Here is a 22,907-nt window from a genome sequence, read left to right as displayed (position 1 = left end):
TTTATAGATCCTGATTATCTCAGCTTCCAGACTCTAGTTTTGTGAAGTACTTTGAGAAATTATCTTTTATAATCCATTATGAAATTTCTATAAAAGATTTAACAGTGTCTTAATTCAAGAAGTTATAAAATAAATATGAAAGAATTATGTTTTACAGCCAAGAAATCCCCCTTGCCAGATATATTATTGGTAAGAGAATATAAAGGTAAAAGTTGGATGAACGATTAACAAATTATATTATTAAAATGCTCAAGAAGTATTTCTAAGGATGTAATCTAATGTGTTATTTAGGTGACTTTTTAAAGATATAAAATGTTTTTTTTTTTTAAAAATACAGACACTTGTTTTCAACAATCCTATTTAAAAAACTGTTTGGTAAAAAGAAAAATAATTCTTCCTGGAAAGAGCATCATCTTAAGGGAAACATCAGTATCCATGATGGATCACTTACATGCTCACCAGGAATGACTTCTGTGCAAGGTCTTGTTGAGCTGTGTTTATTGCCACTGAGAGGCTAGGCTCTGAATAAAATCTACAGGCATCAATTGTCATTGCTTCTGCTGTATAGAGCCACATAGTGAATAAAATAGGGGATATAAAGTTATATTTTATTATTTATGGAAAATGAGACAGCATTTAAATTTCTGGAATATTTTCCAACAAGAGTTAAATCTATAATTGGGAAAAATCAAACATGGTTCCCAGGAAGAAGAAAAACACATAGTATTACCAAGAGACAATGTTTCCTTTATCTATTAGTTAGAAGGAAAGAGAATAACGATGTCTACATTATGATATTATTTTGAAGGTTGAAAAATCACAATTTGGAGATATATATGTTGCTGGACATATAATAGGCCTTTAAATAAAGGAACCCTGAAAAAGAGATAGAATATTACAGGAATCTTTAGATGTTCACTAAAATTTATAATTTTATTATTACAATGGCATTTTTTTTTTACATCCTTCTCATTTTCCTAAGTAGCATCAGCTTTATACTCAATTGCTTTTTCTTTTTAAGCTCTTGGCCCCATTTTAGTAGCTTTATAAGACTTGCAGATGATCTGAATAATGCTTAAGACAGTCAGCATTAGCTCTAGCTTCTGTTTTTGCTTCTATATATCTTGATTGTAGTAGTTTCTTGACATTTCCAAATGAATATTTCACAAAGCATTTCATTCTATTCAACTGTTCACTCATACAGAAAATATCTAGATATACATTCTAAGTTAGTATACTATTTAGCAAGGAAATATATTGAAGATTAAAAGTTCAAAATGAAAACAAAAATCTTAGTATTAAAATCACAGTCAAGGTAGGGAAGATAAATGATAAAATTACTTTCTAGAAGTAAAAACCACCATGATCTAGAAATGGTGTCTGCAATACAGACTATGTATGATATCAATGATTTTTCTCCTAAGATTGGCTGACTTCTTTTATATTTATTTTGCTTAGGAATACATAGGAAAAGAATGTGATTAATAAGAAAAGCTATTTTGACCATATGTTGTTATCTGTTTTTGAATTCTGTTTCACTTTGACCCAGAACCTGTGTTCAAACCCTTCTTTTAATTTTTTTAATTTTTTGTCATGGCTTCCATACTGATTTTTGGGTACCTTTATACCTCAAGGAGTGATCAATTAAATACTCATTTAGGCTTAACTACCTAGTTTGTCAGCTTTTTCTTTAGTTATAATGAATATAAATAGTAAAAACTGAAGAAAAAGTAGAAAAATAAAACAGTTTTAATGGCCTGGAATTGAGTGTACAGTATAATATGAATATACTACAGTTTATGTTCATGTGCATAGTTGAATTATAATTCAATGAACTATAGAGGATAAGTATATAATAATGTTGTATATTTTAAAATAGTAATCCATCAATTTTTTTCACTGATTCCAATTATTTTCTGTGAAAACTCCAAATAAGTTTTTTAAAGATCTTTTCTTCTAATGATATTTAAAAAGCTGAATAAGAGTATTTATAGTTATAATTTAATTTTCTTGTACAGTTATCCATTTCTGAGAATGTCAAGATATTGTATCTTCTTTCATTTATTACAATTCAGAATTGCCATTGTGACTACATGCTATTTGTTTCTTCACATATTTTCTCCCTTTTCTCATTTCTCCTGGCTTACGTCATTATATTCAATTTTTTCCACCTTATCTTTTTTAGTCCTTCTTATTTTCTATTTTTTCATTTATTAAAAAATTACTTTTTAGTTGTAGGTGGACAGAATACCTTTATTTTATCTTTATGTGGTGCTGAAGATAGAACCCAGTGCCTCAAGCATGCTAGGTAAGCACTCTACTTCTGAGCCACCACCCCAGCCTTCATTTCTTTATTTGAAATCTATGATGTCTTTTGAGTGATATTTTTTTGACCTTGTTGAAATAAATTGTTATGCTTAAAATCATTAATTTTGTATTATGTCAATAGGTGTTAAGAGTGGCTTTCTATTGTTGGTAATGTGTTGAAAGAAAATGAATGTATTAGTTTGCTAGAGCTGCCATAACAAAGACTGGGTGACTTAAACAGCGGACACATATTTTCTCAAGTTCTGGAGCCTAGATATGTAAGATCAAAGTGTCAACAGGATTGTGTCTTTGGAAACCACTCTCCTTGTATAGATGGCTGTGCTCTGTGGTCTTTGTATGGTCTTTCCTCTGTGTCTGTATTCTAATCCACTCTTTTTGTAATGACACCTGTTTTACTGGATTAATATGTATACATATGACCTCATTGTACTTTAATTATACCCTTAAAAGTCTGAATTTCAAATACAGTCATGTTCTGTATTTTGAAGGCTGAAAAATCATCATTTGGAGATATCTAATATATGGTAGGACTTAAAAAAATTTGGAGGTTCATAATTTGGTTTATAACAATGATGTAGCATAAAGCTTGTTTTTTTGTAGTTATTCTTTCTGATGAACATCTTCTAATAGAATCATAGTGTGCTCATTAGCTATTCTTCTGGTTGCCCAGGAGATGTAGATTACCCCTATTATATATGCCATTTCAGAATGAATACTGTGTTTAGAACCTTACCCAAACTGTGTACTCTCTCATCAAAACCTAGTCACCCTGTGATATTTTTCTTATATTTCCAGCCTATAGGAGAAAGCTGAAAGATACCTAATGTTATCAAATGAGATACTAAAGGAAAAAAGATAAACTACTGCACATTCTGTGTAATGTGTTTTCACTGATATACGGAACCTCTGAAAATGAACTATTGTTAATTTTCATCACAGAAACAAGAACAATGACAGATAAGTCTGGTGCTTGGTAACATCGCTGAAGATACAGTTGAGAGTGCTTGAATTTGGGGCATTTTAAAGTTACCTTGCATGGGGCAGTGGTATTTCTTAGAGTGTATTTTTTTGTCACCATATGTAGGCTCGGTTAAGATAATCTTCATTATTTGTGATAAAATGTCTTACTTGCTACTTTTTTTCATTATTTTCCCCTGTAATAAACATAGATCTTAAACTGAAACAAGCCTATATTTTGATGAATCTAGAATGACAATAATCAGATAATCATTAACTTTATGTATTGTATCACTGAGCTAAGTAGAATAAAATCAACCTTGACTATGCTTCTACTATGGGCAAAATAATTAACTTTAGCCATGGACATATAAATGATTGTGCTGATTGATGAGAAGAAGCTATTTACAGTGTGCTCTGAAGTCACAGGCTTTCTACCAAACCCTTTTGGACTTTATTTTCCAAACTATTGAAGGCATGGAATGGAAAACACATGGTTTGAAGGTATGGGAGTCAATATGGAACAGGCATTTTTGAGGCCAAAATGTTGAAATTTTTAAAATATTTTAATGCTTAATGAAAATTACTAGAAATCGGGTACATATGGTAAGCATCATACCTACCCAAATCCTTTTTCCTTTCTACCTTTGCCCTTTGTAATTTTTGAAATGTGTGGGGTTAAGGTGAGAATTGCATAAGCATCTGGTCCCTGCTCTTTCTTTAGATGGAACAAAAGGTGTGAAATGGGGAATACTTCTGTATGCTAGTGTGTTTACAAATCACTTTGGGTTTTCTTTATGACTCAGCCGTAGAGTGATTGAAGGGTGATGATATTTACAAACTAGTATTTCCTTCTCTGTGAAGTTTCAGGCTCCAGGCTTAAGTTATCTTCTGCAAGACAGTCGAACAGCTGCTGTGCTGCTGATGAGCTGTAGGAATCAGAAAGAAAGATATAAAGGACATAGGGACAATGGCAGATGGCCAGAGTAGATGAATGTGTGAGTTTTGCCCTTCATGGCACAGACCCCCAGGCCCTGTCAGCAACAAGTTCTTCTGATTTTTTTGTTAGTACCAGGGACTTCACATTAGATTGTTTTCCATGAGAAGTGCCTTTAGCCAAAAGCTGATTTGTGTTCATAAAACAAGTACAATCTGCTAGAAATTCTAATTGCTGCTTGGAAGTTGGAAAGTAGGGCATGTATTAAAATAACTTTCTTGATTTTCTTCACAATGAGATTACTAAAATTCCAACTAGGCAATTGTTCACATTCTACTCAGATAAATTAGTTATGTCACATTAAAAAATAAACTTAAAATTAAAAAAGTGTAGAAATTCTTTAGGTATCTTATACATCCCTAACAGTAGTTGAATTTTAACAATTAACCACTAACTTTAACTTTCCTTAATTTTTAAATGACAATAAGTATCATTCTGCAATCTCCTATGCTTATAATTGTCATTAAATCTTATACTTTTAGCAGTTGATGAGCTATTTTATTGCTTTTCCAGTTTTCCATTTGAATATCTATTGTTGATGATGTTAATAATTTAATAAAAAAGATTGCTTAAAATAAAATGTTAACATTTTTATATTATGGGCACACTTTAAAAACCGTATAAAATTTGCATACATTAATGTATAAACTGTATAAGGTATTATAATTATTGATTCCAATAGTTTAAGTATTTATATCTCATGGTATCATTTGGATATAGCATTAATAGTTGGTACATTACATAATTATATAAAAAACAGATTTATATAATTCCATTTATATAGGAACACTGATTGTAAATTCAGTCTTTCAATTTGCCCTGGGCATAAAACATTGTTATATATTATTTTTAAACTCCAAAATAATGATCTTGTTGGAAAGCATTGCATTACCTATGTTCAAAATAGTAGAAAAGAACCTAGCTGCCTTTTTAAAAAATCCTTTTCCCTTGGGGATTTTAAAGCTATTACCAGTTGTCTCAGCTGCTACTTGGCATTCAAACCAGATCCTTGAGCTGCCAGACATATTTCTAAATCCCACTCTCTCCTCCCTTCCCAAGTAGTTTACAGTTACAGTAAAGCACCCATCAGCTGAATCTCTCAAGGGATCTCCCAAGAGAATATCCAACTGACAGCAGCAAGAACAGTCAGTCCTTGAATCTCGAGTGTCTCCACAAAAACTGTAGCATACTCAGGAGTCCTCACATGACCAGCCTTTTAACTCAGCAGACTTCTCAAAGACCAATTTATATTCCAAATTTGCTCCTCTAAGGCATTCCTCCAAGGCAGAAATGGTTCAAAATTAACACTCCAGAAATTTCAAGCCTCACAAAGTTTGTAGCAATATGTATGGTAATATACTGTTTTTTTCCTGCATCATACATGATGAAAAGACCTTTCTGTACTTTAAATGCAAAAGTTGCAAATTTTCAGTGTTAGCTTTTTGTTAGAGTTGCATTCACGTGTGTAAAATAGTGACTGCATGCTTTTACTCTTCATTTAATAAAACTGTATGTGTGTGTGTGTGTGTACACAAATGTCTGAGGCAGGAGAAAAAATTAAAAAATCTGCTATGTTGTGCTGAATGGTAAAATGACAAGCAACTTGTGTTTGAGATCTGTATTAACAGAGATTTTATAGGAAGGCAAAGTTAATGTGCCCCTGGAGCTACTATTGAAATGACTTTAGCTTTATGGTCTTTTAATGTGGGACCCTTCAGCCTGGAAATGAGTTGGATTTTCCATCCTCTGACTCAAATCTGCTCAGCAGGGCAGCTTCCCGACTATCCTCTGAGCAGCTGTTAGGAGCAAGAGAAACTGTGTACTGCAATAAAATTGATTGCTTCAACCTACCCTGTTCTACAGCCCTCCAACAGCTCTACTTTTTGTTGGGTCTCTTAACACCTGCTCCCCAAAGCACCACATCTTATCTCCAATTGGTCTAAATGCAAATTCCAAAAAGGGAATGGCTGGCCAGAAAAGCCATAAGGTGGTTCTGTATGAATTGTGAGAAATTGAGTGCCTGTTATTGCCGAGGTCTTCATGAAGATAACAGAAAAGGTCTGCCAAGGCAGGGGTTTTATTGTGATTAAGATCTTAGTTCTAAATCAAGACATGGCAGCCTGTATCCTTAAATCACTTCTGTGTAGACACCAGGGAAAAGGACAGAGTGCATTAAGTGAATTTCCAGCAATATTGAGCTTTACAAATTCTCTTGGTCTTCCTGGAAGCCTCACATGTGGATAAGTAACACCTCCTTGATATTTCCTCTCAGATTCCTGAGGATCAGTTGTCAGCTCTTTGAAATGTCCATTATGAATATCAGACAGGAGCTGCTATTGTCATAACGTGGTAACACAAGGGAAGCAGTTCAGTCTTAGGTGTCAAGGGTGATTGGTGTGATGGTGAAATTGTTAATCTTAATTTTAAAATGCCACAATACATCTTTTTAGCAATTAATATCTGTCACTATGCCGTTAAACTCAGAATTCTGGTTGTATTTTAGTTCAACTTAATATTGAAATAATACTTGAATCACCCTTCCAGAAACTTTTCTTAATGAATTGCACTGAATTACTAATTCTGTCATAACATAGTCTATATTTTGCTGTTGTATGCTTCAATACATATAAGGTGATTTGCACAATTTATTTCTTTGTTTGGATCCAACTTTGAAAATTACAAAATTTGGAAAGCTAATATGTATCTGTGACTCTAAAAATATTTTACCTATAGCTTGAAACTTTAGGATAGCTTATCCCTTCTCATTTCCTTTTAGTGAAATGTAGCTTTTAGGTATTTTCTAAAAGGAAAAAAATCCTCAAGTTTTGGGTTAAAATGTTATCATAGGAATATATCATCATGAAATAATAGCAATGAAATAATTAGTGTAAGAATTCTATATTCATTTTGGAAGGAAAACATGAAATTCATTTTCCCTCACAAGAACACAAGAATTGTCTTTCTTAACATATTACAACATATCTGTTACCCTGATAAAAACAACAACAAAAACATATGTGGAGTTTGAAGAAAAAATACAGAAACCGGATTTGACCATCATTGTTAATATTACTCTTAGGGTATTCTGCTTGGGAGTTCCTTGAACATAACAGTGGGATTTCTGAGAAGAAAATTTGGCCATTGACAGAATTATGTCACTCCCAAGACTGTTCATTTTAGGAAACCATTATTTACCTTAGAGTTTTTGCTTAGAGAGGTTGCTAGTTCCAGATAATTTTCCATAAACTTTTGTTTGAAATATCCATATTAAAAGGTAAACATACAGATATATTCAAAGATAGAATTTTAAATTATAGGTTGTTCTCTATGTATTTCTAATACAATATTAAAATAGTTCATGTAGACCACAGGGACGAACAAATAAAATGTATGATAATGTCAAAACAACAACAGTGAAAGAAATGGAATAAAAATATTAGTGAATAAAAAAATCACTTATCTGATTTCTGAGAATAGCTATCCCTATCATAGAATGTCCTTATTGAAAAACCATAAAATGGAATCTAAGAATTTGATTGATTGAAGTCCACCCAAACATTTATTAGATCTATTACGCTAATATCCTATTTTTTAATGAGAAAGAAACTGTGGGAGGAATTGGAGTAATGATATTGGTAAACTTAAAAGGGTAGAAAGAGGTGGATTTATTAGCAAGAAGGAGTTATGTGTCTTCTATAATGTTCCCCAAACTTACCACCTGAGGTGAGACCATGTTTACTTTAGGATATGAAAAGATGTGATCTCTTTGCCAAGGACTGTTACAGAGGATGAGGACTAAAACTATTAGAGATATTTATCCGTTTCTTCAAAACAAATTACTCTAAAACATGAGTTTCAAACAATAGGTGTTTATCATCTCCTAGTTTCTATGGGTCAAAAATTTACTGGCAGGAGGTTGAGGATTTAGCTCAGTGGTGGAACACTTGCCTAGCCAAGCAAGGCCCTGGGTTTCTTGTGTTGCACCTGAAAACACACACACAAACAAACAACCAGAAATTAAAGGCAGCTTAGCTAGATGGTTCTAGCTTAGGATCAACTCAAGTTGTTGCATATGGCTATTATCATGGCTTAGGATATAGTTAGGTTGTTGAGTGGGGCTACTGGCATCTGAAATTTTGATCAGGGCTACAGGATCCACTTCTGAAGTGGCTCACTTACATGGCTATTGACAGAAGCCTATGTTGTCTCATGGTTTTTGCAAGAAAGCTGTGTTCACAGCCACATGGACACCTACATGGGAATTGCTTGAGGGTCTTCATGGCCTGACATCTAGTTTTCACAACAGCAGCTGACCCAAGAAAGTGTAAAGAGATGATTGTAAGGCCTCTAATAACCTAATCTTTAATTCTAGTAGTCTATTTAACAGAAGCAAGCTACTACATTCAACCCTTATATAAGGAGAAGAGAATTAACTTTCACTTCTAAAAGGAGGTATAATGCTCAGTTCCAGAAGTTGCTTTCAGAGGTGCGGGTTGGTGTGGTCTTTCTGAGATTCCCCCCTGGCATACTGTGGCCAAAGCTAGGAAGTCCAGAAGGTGATGGTGTAGCTCCTCAACCTCGTCTTCAGATACTTGAAAAACAGATTTAGGTGTGTCTCTATGAGCAAGTGAATGTGTGTATAGAGGGCTGTATTATTGATTCTGATGATTACATAAACCTTGTATTAGATGATACAGAAGAGATTCATTCTAAAACAAAGTCAGGAAAACAACTGGGTCAGATCATGCTAAAATGAAGTAATAATACTTTGCTACCAAATGTCTCCAACTAGAAATGATCATTGAAGTAAGAAATTACAGAGAAAGCTACAATTATTTTTTTAGGTGTCCTTTGCTGAGAATATCATTCTAAAATATTTGTTCATATTGTTTTGATTACTCTTATTTATTACCAGATGAAAATAAATGCTGTAGGTCTCTTTTTATTAAACAAAAAAGGAGGTATAACAATGAGTTTGTGGATATAGTTTAAAAATCCTCATTCTATTGTACTTTCATCTTATTAAAAATATTTTTATAATACTGTTCCATCTTCTGGTTTTTGAACATCCTGTCCTTAGTCATTGTATCTAAGTTCAGACATATTGTTAACTTCAAATTAACTGACAAAGTACAATTTTATAATGACAGTCCTCTTAGTTAAGGAAAATCTTATAATTGAAATATTAAAACATTGAAAGAAATTGAAAATTTAAATTTAAAAATATATCAGCTAATATATCAGATTCACTGGAAATACAGATTATATAACCCTTAGAATGTTGATTGTGAACCCTCAAAAATGACAGTCTTTTATAAAAAAATTAGTGTGGAATATGTATTTTATATAGACTGTAGAAACAAAATTACATTGAAAACATTTTAAAGTACTTTTTTTGATAAACTGTTGTTAGGGTTAGAATTAGTGTTGGAATATAATTGCCTTGGAGAGTCTCATGTCCTGTTTTGCTTAGGACAAATCCTACATAAAATCACTCAATATAATAATGTCCAAAAGCATTAAAATGAAGAATTTCAGAAGTCTTTTCCACCCATTTTAAGGAAGACAATTGATTCTTTTTCTTGCATGTACTTTTTATGCAGTTTCTCCATTAAAGACAGATTTTTCACATCATTTATTGACATTCAATGATGAATAAAATGTACATTACAAAATTTTAGAATCATTTAATGCTACTTACATAATAATACCTTTATAGATATGATTAATATGCATTTTTTGGTAATACTTTAATTTTTTTATATAAAGATTTTTAAAAATAATATGTTTTGGCTGATAAATGTTTTCTTTATTACCTGATTAATTTCACCAATTTTATACAGGCTAGAATTTTGTATTTTAAATTGAGTTTCTATTAGTTTTCGTGAATGAAAGTTACATTATATTAAATTATTACTGAAAATATTTTAACAGTCATTAAGACCATAGATTATGTTTACTGATTCAGAGTTCTTTTTTTGGATGGAGCAAATTTAAAAATGAGAAAAAAGGCAAAATAGTAGAGATAATATGAAACTTCATTTTTATTTTAAAACATACTGTTGGAATTTTGGTCCAAACAAGATGACATGGACCTATTTCTCCCTGTTTCACCCTACTGACTAAAAATATAAATCCTGGATATAGTTCAAAAGACAACTCAAGAAAAAGTCTAATATGTGGTAACTAAAAGGCAAATTAGTTTGAGACTTCAAAACTCAGAGGAAAACACAGTGCTAGGGAGTTTCATGCTTCCATCATAATAAAGTCACTCAGACTTTTTGTTCCAAAGCTGACAGCAGAGTCCAGTCCAGGAAAACTTATTCCTCCCCTGCATCTAAGCAAAGTCTATGTGACAACTTAAGGTGAGCTAACAGTACCAGCAAAGTTAACTGGTGGAGAATTCCACTCTCAACAGTGGTCCTGAGACTTCTCTCCCCTACTAAGAGATATTGTGGTGGAAGGAGGAACTGACAATTGGAACACAGTTACAAGTGACTCAGTATTGGATAAACATCCAACTTCTGCCCAGAGACACTGGAACATGTTTGAAGAATGGGCAGGAAGGACCTAGTGAAATAGCTGTATGGATGGATTATGATATTTTCTCCCAAAGGCATGAAGCTCTCCTCCTCCACTCGCAGACTTGTGACAGGTTGACAAAACCTATAAAAGGGACCCACTCACAACAAGCACCCTGGCCCTGTGAGCCCCTTCCATTCCACAGGTTTGTGTCTCTCCTTCCTTGCCCACAGATCCTAGGATACTAAGGGCCCCAGGAAGGGGGAAGTTACTAGACCTCTTATTTGCTAGATGCTGTGGGCACTATGGAAACTCTTTTCACCTGCTCAGGCAGTACCACCAGGGACCAGTAGGTATCTATCTCAGTTGCATTAGAAAAACTAAGGCAGACAAAATAACAAAAAAGGCTCTGAGATTAGCAAATATTCTCAAAACGAAGATGACATTATATAGCCACAGCTGACAGAACTAAGCCAACTCCAGTGTAAACCTAAACAAGTTGCCTGACAACTGAAATAAAATATTTAAATAGACTCTAGAATTTCCTAACATAGTAGACAAAACATTCATGGTATAATTGAAAGTTACCCATCATACCAAGAATGAAGAAAATCATAAGTTGAATTAAAACAGACAAAACTCAATTCTGAGGTGAATCGTATGTTGGAACTACATGAGAAGGATCATAAGGTATTACATTTAAATAATACCTTATCTATCCATTACAAATACTCTAGAAACAAATTAAGTAAATAGGAGAGTCTCAGGAAAGTAAGAGAAATCATAAAAAGGAATTAAATGAAAAGTAGAGAACTGAAAGATACAATAATTGAAAAATATTCCACACTTTGTAGATAGGTTCAGTGGTAGACTGGAGATGACAGAGGGTAAAGATCAGTGATCTTGAGATAAAATGTATTGGAAAAAATTGAAAAGTGACTCAAGTACTTGTATGATGATAACAAAAGATCCAATGTTCATATCTTCAGATTCTCAGAAAACTCAGTAATAGCAAGAAGGACTAAAAGAATATTTGAAAAAGTAATGTCTGAAAATTTTCCACATTTTGTTGATAGATACAAATGTACAGATCCAAGAGGCTAAGGAAACTTGAACAAGCAGTAGAGTGCTCGCCTTGCACGTGCGAGACCCTGGGTTTGATCCTCAGCACCACGTACAAAAAAAAATAATACATAAATAAACAAGTGAAATAAAGGTGTTGTGTCCAACTACAACTAAAAAATAAATATTTTTTTTTAAAAATCAATACCAGATACACCATAATTATTTTTTGAAGCATAAAAACAGAGAAAAAATTCTTAAGAGTAGCCAAAGTGAAACAAAACTGTATTTATAGGGGATTATTCAAATTATGGGCTGAATATTTGTGTTCTTTCCAAATTCAAATTTTAACCCATGATTTGATGGTATTAAGAGATGGGCCCTTTGGGGAATATGTCATAAAGACAGAATCAACATAAAAATGATTAATGTTCTTATAAAAGGTATGCGAGATATCTCTCTTGCCTTATTTTTGCCATTTGAGAATACAATGAAAAAAATGGCAATTTGCAACTCGGAAGAGCACCCCCACCACAACCAGAATATGCTTGCACTCTAATCTCAGATTTCCATTCTCCAGAACTACATTTCTGATGTTTATAATGCCATTTACTCTATGTTACTTTGTTATAGCACTCTGAATTGACTAAAATAACCAATTCATATGACAATGGATTTCCCATATGAAACCAGAAAGTCCAAAAGAAAGCGGCAGATTTTTCAAATGCTGAAAGAAATGAAAGTTAAATGTGAATTTTATATCTAGCAAAACTATTTTTCAGGGTAAAAGAGACAATAAAGACATTCTCAGACGAAGGAAAAAATAAGAGTTTGTCACTGTCATAAATACCCTTATATTTTGGCTACAGAAAATTTAATCACAATGGAACTTATATAAGAAAGAAACTTAAAATTATCAGAAGAGAAGAATAAATGAAGGTGCACAAATATGTGTAAACATAATGGAAATAAGGCTTCCTTACTTCAATTACAGTACTAAAAGGTTGCTATGAGAAGATTGTTCATAGCAACATAAATATATAGTCCAGATGTGGCAAGAAGATAGAAATAGAGGAATAGGAACTATAAGAAACAAACAGGAAAATAAAATTGCAGAAATAAACACTAGAATATTGATAATGACATATATATGTATGTATGTGTGTGTGTGTGTGTGTGTGTATATATATATATATATATATAAACAAGAAGCAGAGACTGATTAAATGGATATTAAAAAAGACAAAACCAAAAGAAATGATCTGATATTATAAGAAACTCACTTCAAATTCAAGAACAAAAGTAGTCTGAGAGTAAAAGAACTAAAAAAAGAGAAATATCATTTAAACAATAAAGTTTTAAAAGCAAAAGTAGTTTTCTCAACATTACAATAGAAATCAGAGCAAATAAATTGCTAGGTGTAATGGGGGGCATTTCATAATAATAAAGATTTAATTTTTGGGGAAGATATAATGATCCTAGATACCTTTGTACCAATTAACAGACCCTCAAAATACATGAAGTAAAAACTGACCACCTGAGTGAAGAGCTAGATCTAATGGAACTTCGTCATCTGCTTCTCAGTTACTGACAGACTTAGATTAAAAAAAGAAATTAGCAAAGATAAGGAAGATCTGAAGAACATTCAACCCACAGAATTCAATGGACATATATAAAAGAGTCCATCTCAAAGTTGCAGTGTCAAGTACCTATGGCACATTCCCCAAAATAACCTAGATCAGAAACCTCAACAAATTTAGATGTTTAAATAATGTAGAGCGTTTTCTCTGACTAGAATGCAGTCAAGGTAGAAATCAATAACAGAAAGAAATCTCTGAACATGTTAAAATTAAGCATATTTCTAAATGTTCCATGGGTCAAAGAAAATTTTAAAAATACACGGAACTTGATGAAACTGAAATACATAGGATGTTGCTAAAGCAGTGCTGAGAGGAAAGTTTATAGTGCTAAATGTTTTTTTTTTTTTTAAATGAGGAAAGATCTCCAATCGATAGTCCAAGTTCTCACTTCAAGAAAGTAGAAAGAGTGAAATAAATTGAAAGCAAGCAGAAGAAAGGAAGTTATAAGAACAGAAATGAATGAAATTAAAAATAGTATGACAATGATCAATGAAGCAGAAAATTGATTCTTTAAGACAATAACATAGATATATTTCAAGGAATGATAACAAAAATTAAAAGTGAGAAAGCTCAAAATATCAAAGTTAGAAATAAAATATAGGATATTACTGTGACATGGAATGTGCATATTAGGTGGACTCTTTGTTTCGTGAATTCAAAGAACAAGACCACAGACAAGTGGAGGATAGTGTAGCAAGATTTGTTTAAAGAAGAAAATCCTCCTGTAGTCATCCCAAACAAGGGAAGCACTGTCTTCTGTCTAGGACTTTCTATGGGCTCAATCTGCCCCCATAGGTGATGGATAGGATGGCATATCAAATAGGATTCAGAAAGGGGCCAATCAACTCTCTCCTTTTTTTCCCCCCAGAAAATCTGGAGAAAAGTGATTTATAAGCATTAATCCATACAAAGGTGGGGTTGAGGGTTTGTTAGCACAAGAGTAAGTGCTTTTTGAGCATATTTTGTAGTTGGTCATGGCTAGGGGCTGTTAAGGAACTGTCCTTGTGGCTAGAACCAACTGGGGTAAGAAGTTTGACTTCCCAATCTTCTCTTCCTCTTTTTCTCCTCTGAGATCCTTTTCCTGATTGCCTGTGGGTGGTCTGTCTTCCTGCCTCATCACTACAGGTCCTGCTCTCATTGACAAATAAGTCAATTGTTCAATCTAGAAGAAACAGAATATATTATTGAACAATAAAAAGGGAGAAGTTATTAATCTAACAACTTGGATGTATCTCCAGGATAGTCTGAGTATAAAAAACTGATAAATATGTTACTATGATTTCATTCATATAACATTATTGAAATGAAAAAAAAAAAAAAACTATTAGATATGGAGTATCCACTAGTGGTTGCCACACAAATGGAATTGTGGGGCATGGATGGGTGTGATTCTGTACCAGGAACTTAGAGAGGCTGACTTTGCTAAAAACAGTGACTCCATTGAATCTGAAGCTGCTCTATGAGTAACTAAAAGCAGGATAAAGCTTGCCATCTCTGTCTTCATTTTATATCTGTCTCCTTTATTAGCTTAAAATTTGCGGGCGGTCCCTGCTCAGCTTTGCATGGAGACATATTAATCATTTAAGAAATTATTATCTAAATGCTAGAAATTCAAAAGTTTATTGGCCCTATCTATTATTACTACCTAAGCTGTTTCATTTCCTTCCAAGACTGAGGCCAGATTTTCAGGGAGATATGCATCATCCTGTTCCAGACTTTCGTAATTGGACCTAAATGTCTTCTGTCCTTGTCCTTCACCTTCCAAAAGAGCAGAAACAATCACCTCATAAGATCTGAATTGTCCCCTTCCAGGATCACAGGTCTTATCTGATGGACAAATATCCTGAACAGCTATTGGAAATGGCTCTCTTAAGTGATAAGGACTTCTCCAGAGCCACATGAATCCACACATGGAAAAAATATATGGAACTCAAGACCCATGTACAAATGAGTCAAAGTTAAATTTGGAAAGTTCCAGTAAGATTGTTAGATTGTATCAACTTCAAGAACATAGTTATACTATAATTTCAAAATGTTGACAATGGGGGAAACTGAGTGCACCACACTCAAGATCTCAATACTATTTTTTTTCAATTGCAATGTCTCAAAATTTTAATTAAAAATGTACTATTGCTGAGATTTAAAAATAGCCATTATCCTTAGCAGAGCCATGTAACTTGTTTTTCCTTAGGACATTGCCTGGCATGTTTTAAGCCCTGTATAAGTGATTTCCATTTGTCCTTCAGAGAATGTACAACCTATCTGTTTCATTTTTCTACTTTTTCTCTTACAGAACCTAACATACCATTCGGAAGTACCATTTCATGATGATTCAAGTATCTGTGCACATTTCTGGAACAGATTTTTTTTAAATGATAGGGAAAATCTATCACACAAAACAATTCCTTTTATGTCTGAAAGTATTCTTTCAGTAGAAAATTTAAAAAAATAATAAGTTTGTTAACGAAGGTGGCAGGAACTATTTTTGCAGGTGATGGTAAAGTTTAGAGAAAAGGAAATGCAGACTTGTCTCCATATTGTAAATTTAAAATGTAGTCAGCTACTAAATGTTTGTCCCCTGTCTTTTCCCTAGACCCTGGAATCTGTGCTGACAGAGCCCATCTGGGAAGGCACAAGGACCAGATGGCCATTGTGAACTGCTGGGGAGGCCCTGCGGCAGCGAAAGCTAGTCCCAGAAAAGAAATCTCTTTGGGGCACAATGAATAGAAGCCTAATTTATATTTTAGGGCTTTTGAAGGAGATTAAGACCAACAGTGGCATGATTTTAAAACGCAGTTAAGAGGGCTTTTTTTGTCTTTTTGCCAGCGAAGCTGAATTATAAGTTTGGGAAGCTCCAGAAGTGTGAAAAGATGCCACAAAAGAAAGGAAGGCTGAATAATTGTATGGCTGTGCAGATTACAAACAGTGTGTAAAAGGATTGTGGTTAAAGAACTTTATCAAAGCAATGTCATCTGCAATTGATTATTGTCACAAGGATTACGACTTTAGGAGGGATAAAATCAGCAGGGGATAAAAGAATGACATCCCACCCTTTTTTTTATGCTAAAGCATTTGAACAATTGATAACAAGGGATTAGAAATCAGAAATATATTGTGGACTTGTTCTATTCAAACTGGTGTCAAGGTTGCAGGGATGTGGTTCATGAACTTGGGAAGCGCTAGTACACTTGTCAGAGGACATCCGTAGATCTCATGTACATGTCTATTGCTCTAGCAAATACCATGATGATAAAAATTAGTTCTGGTCTAAGATGATCAGTAAATCAGATACAGATACTCATCTGGCATTTCAGAGTTGGATCTTAATCCCCTTTCATCTTTATTTTATTAGATGGCATATATTAGATTTATTTATTTCACTGAAGATCCTTTTTCCCGTGGGAGATGTCTCATAAACACTGATGAAGGATTCTAGAATAATAAACTGAAGCTCAATCAACACCAGTCTAAATGAAAAATGCAATTAATGTTTATCATATTTTTTCCTTGCTTGGTAACTCTAATTACCATTAAATCACATTTTGCTATTGATGGATGTCTCAGACAGTTTGTGACTGACTCTTTTGTGAAAATTAATTATTTATATATGTATATATAATCATTTGTATATGCATAACTGTATATATATAGATATCTGTTATAAATATAGATACTTTTTTGTGGGGGAGGGTCCTTGGATGCAGCCCAGGGCCTCACACATGCTAGGCAAGTTCTGTACCACTAATTCTTACCCCCCAGCCTCTATTCATTTATTCAACGATAATGTGTTGAGGACCTATATGTATCAGGTACAAAAGGATGAAAAGATGAACAATATTTATGTCTTCTGAAATTTCACCAATAGTTAGGTTAGAAAATTATACAAAGTGCTAAATACAATAATAAAGGTATAGTCAGGATATTAAGACACAATGAGTGCAGAAGACTGAAGCCAGTTTGGGGAAAACTGTGCAGATTGAATGTTCCCTTTGCTGAATCATGTAGGTTAAGTAAGAAAGAGGTCTGAAAGGCATTCAGGCATAGAGGGCAGCTGGTAAGCAAAGGCAATAAGATGAAAAACAGCTTGGTACAAGTAGGAAACTGCATGTTGTTTGTTTTGGTTAGTAGAGTCCAAATGAGGAGAATTCAAGGTTGGGGTAAGGCATACTCTTAGTTATCAAACAGGGAGTTTGGGGCTCATTATATTGAAAAGCAATCATTAAATTATTTTGAAATTATAATAGATTCCCATTCATATTAGTCATCTCTGGTGGCTTTTTGAAAATAAATCTGAGAACAATAATGTAGACCAGAAATTCAGTTTAAAGGCTATTTTAGCAGTTCAGTTCAAAGATGGTTCCCTAAAAATAGGATGCCAGGAGTTAGTGTAGCATACAAACTTATTTGACCCACAATGAGTCATGCCCTGGTATTATTACTTCCTCTTAATTGATATATGACAGCAGAATGCATTTTGATTCATTGTTCACAATTGCAGCACAACTTTTGATTGTGGACAGAAGGTATAAATAGAACTAATAAAGGGAATATGGCAAGGGGAAGAGCTGACTTTCCCCTGATGATGTCACCTTATATAAGGCTGTATAAGCAGACTACAGTAAGACTCCTACTTGCTGGCTCTGAATGGTAGTGAGCTGTGTTGTATGAGGTTCTGGAAGAAGGGCACTTATCAGGGAACTACAAACATCCTCCTGGTGTCTCCTGATGACTGAACTGAATCAGATGTCAGAGAAACTCAAGTAATGAAATTTGTATGCTTCTTCTTCTCTATCCCCACTCTAGTCATAAAAAAGTGTTGTAGAGAGACAGAATACAGTATTAAGTGGATGGGCCAAAATAAAAATACCACAATTTGCAAGTACTTTGAGATTTCTTATCTAGTGATTTGAATTTAGAAACCATTCATTTGGATAGAAAAATGTTCCTCATGAATGGCTTGCATTTAGAATGTAGAAGGCCTTGAAAGATATCCAGTTCTGTTGTATTTGTTATCTCTTGATATATAACAAAATTTTCCCAAAGTTAGCAGCTTAAAGTATTTATTATCTCACACTTTTTGAGGATTAGAAATCCAAGAGTGGTTTAGGCTAGAGGTATCTCAGGAGCTTGCAGAACCAGCTGTCACCTGGGCCTGCAGTCACTAAAACTCCATTGGTAGACTATTCACTTTTAAGAAGTTTCAGTCACATGGATATTTACTAGAGTCCTTAGTTCCTCACCATGTGGATCTCTTCATAACTGAGTATTCTGACCACATGGAAACTGAATTCCACGAAGCATGATCTGAGTAGAACACAGCACCAGAGAGAGCATTCCCACTTCAAGATAAAAGCAGCAGAGTTTGAAGAACCTAATCAATGAGGAGACACACCATCACATTTGCCACACCATAATCACCAGAATAGTTACCCTAAATCCTGTCCACTTTGTTTTATTTATTTAAATTCAGTATATATGACAGAAAAATACATTTTGACTCATTGTACACAATTGCAGCACAACTTTTCATTTCTCTGGTTGTACATGATGTAGTGTCACACCATATGTGCTGTCATACATGTATTTAGGGTAATAATGTCCATCTCATTTCATCATCTTTCCTGCCTCCATGCCCCAACCCCCTTCATTATGAATCAGCATCCACTTATCAGAGAACATTCAGCCTTTGTTTTTTTTGATATTGGCTTATGATTTAGCGTGATATTCTCCAACTCTATCCATTTACTTGCAAGTGCCATAGTTTTATTCTCTTTTAAAGCTGAGTAATATTCCATTGTGTATACCACAATTTTTTATTCATTCATCTATTGAAGGGCATCTAGGTTGGTTGCACAATTTAGCTATTGTGAATTAAGCTGCTATAAAATTGATGTGGCTTTGTTACTATAGTATACTATTTTTAAGTCCTTTGGATATAGACCAAGGAATAGGATAGCTGGGTCAAATGGTGGTTCCATTCCAAGTTTTCTAAGGAATATCTATTCTGCTTTCCAGATTGATTGCACCAATTTGCAGTCACACCAGCAATGTATGAGCGTGCTTGTCCCCGCACATCCTCACCAACATTTACTGTTGTTTATATTCTCACAACATTTACTCTTGTTTGTATTCTTGATAACTGCCCCCTTACTGGAGTGAGATGAAATCTTAGAGTAGTTTTGTAGATTTGTATTTCTCTAATTACTAGAGATGTTGAACATTTTTTTCATATATTTGTTGATCAAATGCACATATTCTTCTCAGAAATTTCTGTTCAGCTCCTTTTCCTATTTATTGATTGGATTGTTTGTATTGTTGTTGTTAAGTTTTTTTGAGTTCTGCCACTCTCTTGAGGGAATATTTTCAAAGAATTTTTGAACATATGTTTAAAATAACCATAATGTTGTAAAAAATAAGAAAAACAAACAAAACCTTATGCTTTTCTTTAAATTCACAGGGGAGCTATGGGTATTGAAATCTAAAGGAACTAAGTTCCAGGGGAATGATAATCAAGGGCTAAAGGATGCTCTTATGTCACATGATGAATTGGGTTGGGGATGATGCTGCCATTTTTTAAAAGATTAAATGCTTTCTTATTTTTGCTTCAAAATAATATTATATTGATGAATTCTAGGCAATTTGTTATGATCTCTTTTCAATAAACTTTAAGACACTTCAACTGCCACCCTCTTCTAAGCCCTTATTTTCCTGATTCTTTTCTAGTATTTGAAATACTGTAATAGCCAGTGAGGTCCCTTTCACTGAAATGCCATTCAAGTTCACTACGAATAAAAATTTTAATAAAGGTTTAGGTCATTTTCAAAAAAAAAAAGTGCTAAAAGAGGACTTGTATCTGGAATGGTGATAGAGAATGGAGATGACTGAACAATAATTTGTGGCCTCAAGATCAACAGATCTTGAATGTATCCCAAATCGGGAAAATTTACTAAGAGAAGTAATGGGCCGTGAGTGGCACAAGGGATAGGTTATAGTGGATACTCCTCAGAGTCAAAGCACTCCTTCCCTAGCATCTAGGAACATCAGTTGCTGATAACACAGAGATGCATTTTCTAAGGGAATTTCACAGGTTTGCCTCACCCAGTGTTAAATTCCCACCCAGAAGCGAGTCTCAGCTAGTTAACTGCCTGAAACAGAGATATAAAGCTTCAATCTTGTGTTCTGACTTTGAGAGGACTCTGAAGGGTCTATCTCCATGTAAGATCAGCTAATATGATGGTTGCAATCCCATAGCAGGTCAGCATCCTCTGCCCATCTTGATTTCTTTTGTTGCTTTTAGGTGTTACCTTCCAAGAGTGATCCCAAACCCTTAAGCTTGCAATTCCAACTAATATCTGTTTCTAGAATTTCCATTCTAAGATACGATATTTGAGGAGAGAGAATGTAAAAAGATTATTATTAATTTGAAACAAATGTATACATTTTCAAATACACTGATCTTTCAGAACTTTATCATATGTCAAGTTGTTTCTTGGAGAGATATGAATTCAATTGTCAATGCATTACCTACAACTGCTCCTTAATTATTTGTTTTCATTATAAATAGATGTCATATGTTTTTTTTTTGGCAAAATGGTTATTGAAAATAGATTTTGATTTAAAAATAATAAACTCATTTTGAGTTTGTTCTATCTACAACTGTCCTTTTCAAATGCTGCCATGATAACCAACAGTGACTCACACCCATGGCAGATGCTTTGCTATCAACCCACAGAACAGAGGCAGAAAGAGCCAATAACTTTTCACAGACCTGCAGACCAGCCTGCTTGTAATCACTCTCTAGCAGCTGGACCTGGCTAAATTCCAGACTTTTCTTCCTACTCTGAGCCATTCATTCATACAGAAGCTTATTAGTGATTCTCTAATTTATCAATGCCTTTTTTTAAATTTTTACTTTCTAGGCTTCTTAAACAACCATTTAATGTGTATTTTTTTTTTTTAAAAAAAAAACAATCTTTATTTCTGAATACTCATAGTGACTTTGCTTTCCTAATTGAAATCTGAGCTATTCAAGTATTATTAAATTGTGTTATGTCTAGTTTTTTTTTCCTTTTTCTTCATTTTTTTTACATCTATCAATTTGGTACTTTAAAAATAGGTTAATTTGGAGTTTTACCTTTTTCTCAAATTCAGAATTTTTAAAGACACTTTCCTTGGGCTATATCTTCCTTATTAATTACTGATTTGCTTACTTTCTTTTTTCCTGTTCTATGTGGACTCCATCAAAAAGACTATTACCACTTATACAATTAACTTTTAGATTTATTGATTTTCATTTCTTTATGTCATATCATATCTTGTGAAGGGATTTATAAAAAAGTTTCAGCATATTGTTTTATTCTTCAACTGCATGCCTCTTATATTCAATTGACCTTTGAATTATTTATTTCCCACTTAATATATTTTGTTATGCAGTGCTTCCAGTTGATTCTTCTTCAAGACATTTTGTCCCTGATTCATATAATCAAGAATTCTTCTTTATCCATTTATCTATTGAAGGGCATCTAGGGTGGTTCCACAGTTTGGCTATTGTGAATTGTGCTGCTATGAACATGGATGTCCCTGCATCACTCTAGTATGCTGTTTTTTAAGTCCTTTGGGTATAGACTAAGGAGTGAGATAGCTGGGTCAAATGGTGGTTTCATTCCAAGTTTTCTAAGGAATCTCCATACTGTTTTTTCAGATCAACTGCACCAATTTTCAGTCCCACCAGCAATGTATGAGTGTGCTTTTTTCCTCACATCCTCACCAACACTTATTGTTGTTTGTATTCTTGTTAACTGCCATTCTGACTGGAATGAACCAACTGTGGAAGCAATCTAGAGGCCCTTTAATAGATGAATAGATAAAGAAACTGTAGTATATATACATAATAGAATATTACTCAGCAATAAAAGGGAATAAAATTATGGCATTTGCAGGTAAATGGATGGAGCTAGAGAATATCATGCTAGGCGAAGTAAGTCAATCCCCCCCCCAAAACCAAAGGCTGAATGTTTTCTCTGATAAATGGATACTAATTCATAATGGAGGGGGGCATGGGATAAGTGGAGGAACTTTGGATTGGGCAAAGGGGAGGAAGGGAAGGGGCACTGGGGTAGAAAAGATGGTGTAGTGAGATGAACATCATTACCCTATGTACATGTATGATTGCCCGAATAGTGTGACCCTACTTTGGATACATCCAGAGAAATGAAAAATAGTGCTCCATTTGTGTACAATGAATCGAAGAGCATTCTGCTGTCATGTATAACTGATTAGAACAAATAAAGAAAATTTTTTATACAGATTTTTTTTGATGGTATTTGATGAACTTATTTTCAGCACTTGTTTTCTCTGGTCTTTTTTTCTTTTTTGTCAGCTATATAATGGTCATTTTGTTG

At 33.7% G+C, this 22,907-nt stretch overlaps 1 pseudogene; it reads left to right on the top strand.

Moving 5' to 3' along the window:
* Positions 1 to 8,794: 8,794 nt before the first annotated feature.
* LOC124083759 (small nuclear ribonucleoprotein E-like) lies at positions 8,795 to 9,074 on the top strand (annotated as a pseudogene).
* The last annotated feature ends 13,833 nt before the right edge of the window (positions 9,075 to 22,907 follow it).

The sequence above is a fragment of the Marmota monax genome, unplaced genomic scaffold (genome assembly GCF_021218885.2).
Source record: "Marmota monax isolate L192 unplaced genomic scaffold, Marmota_monax_Labrador192_F-V1.1 WCK01_AAM20220418_F8-fsc00016, whole genome shotgun sequence".
Classification (NCBI taxonomy): domain Eukaryota; kingdom Metazoa; phylum Chordata; class Mammalia; order Rodentia; family Sciuridae; genus Marmota; species Marmota monax.
This window is presented reverse-complemented; position numbering and strand designations above follow the sequence as displayed.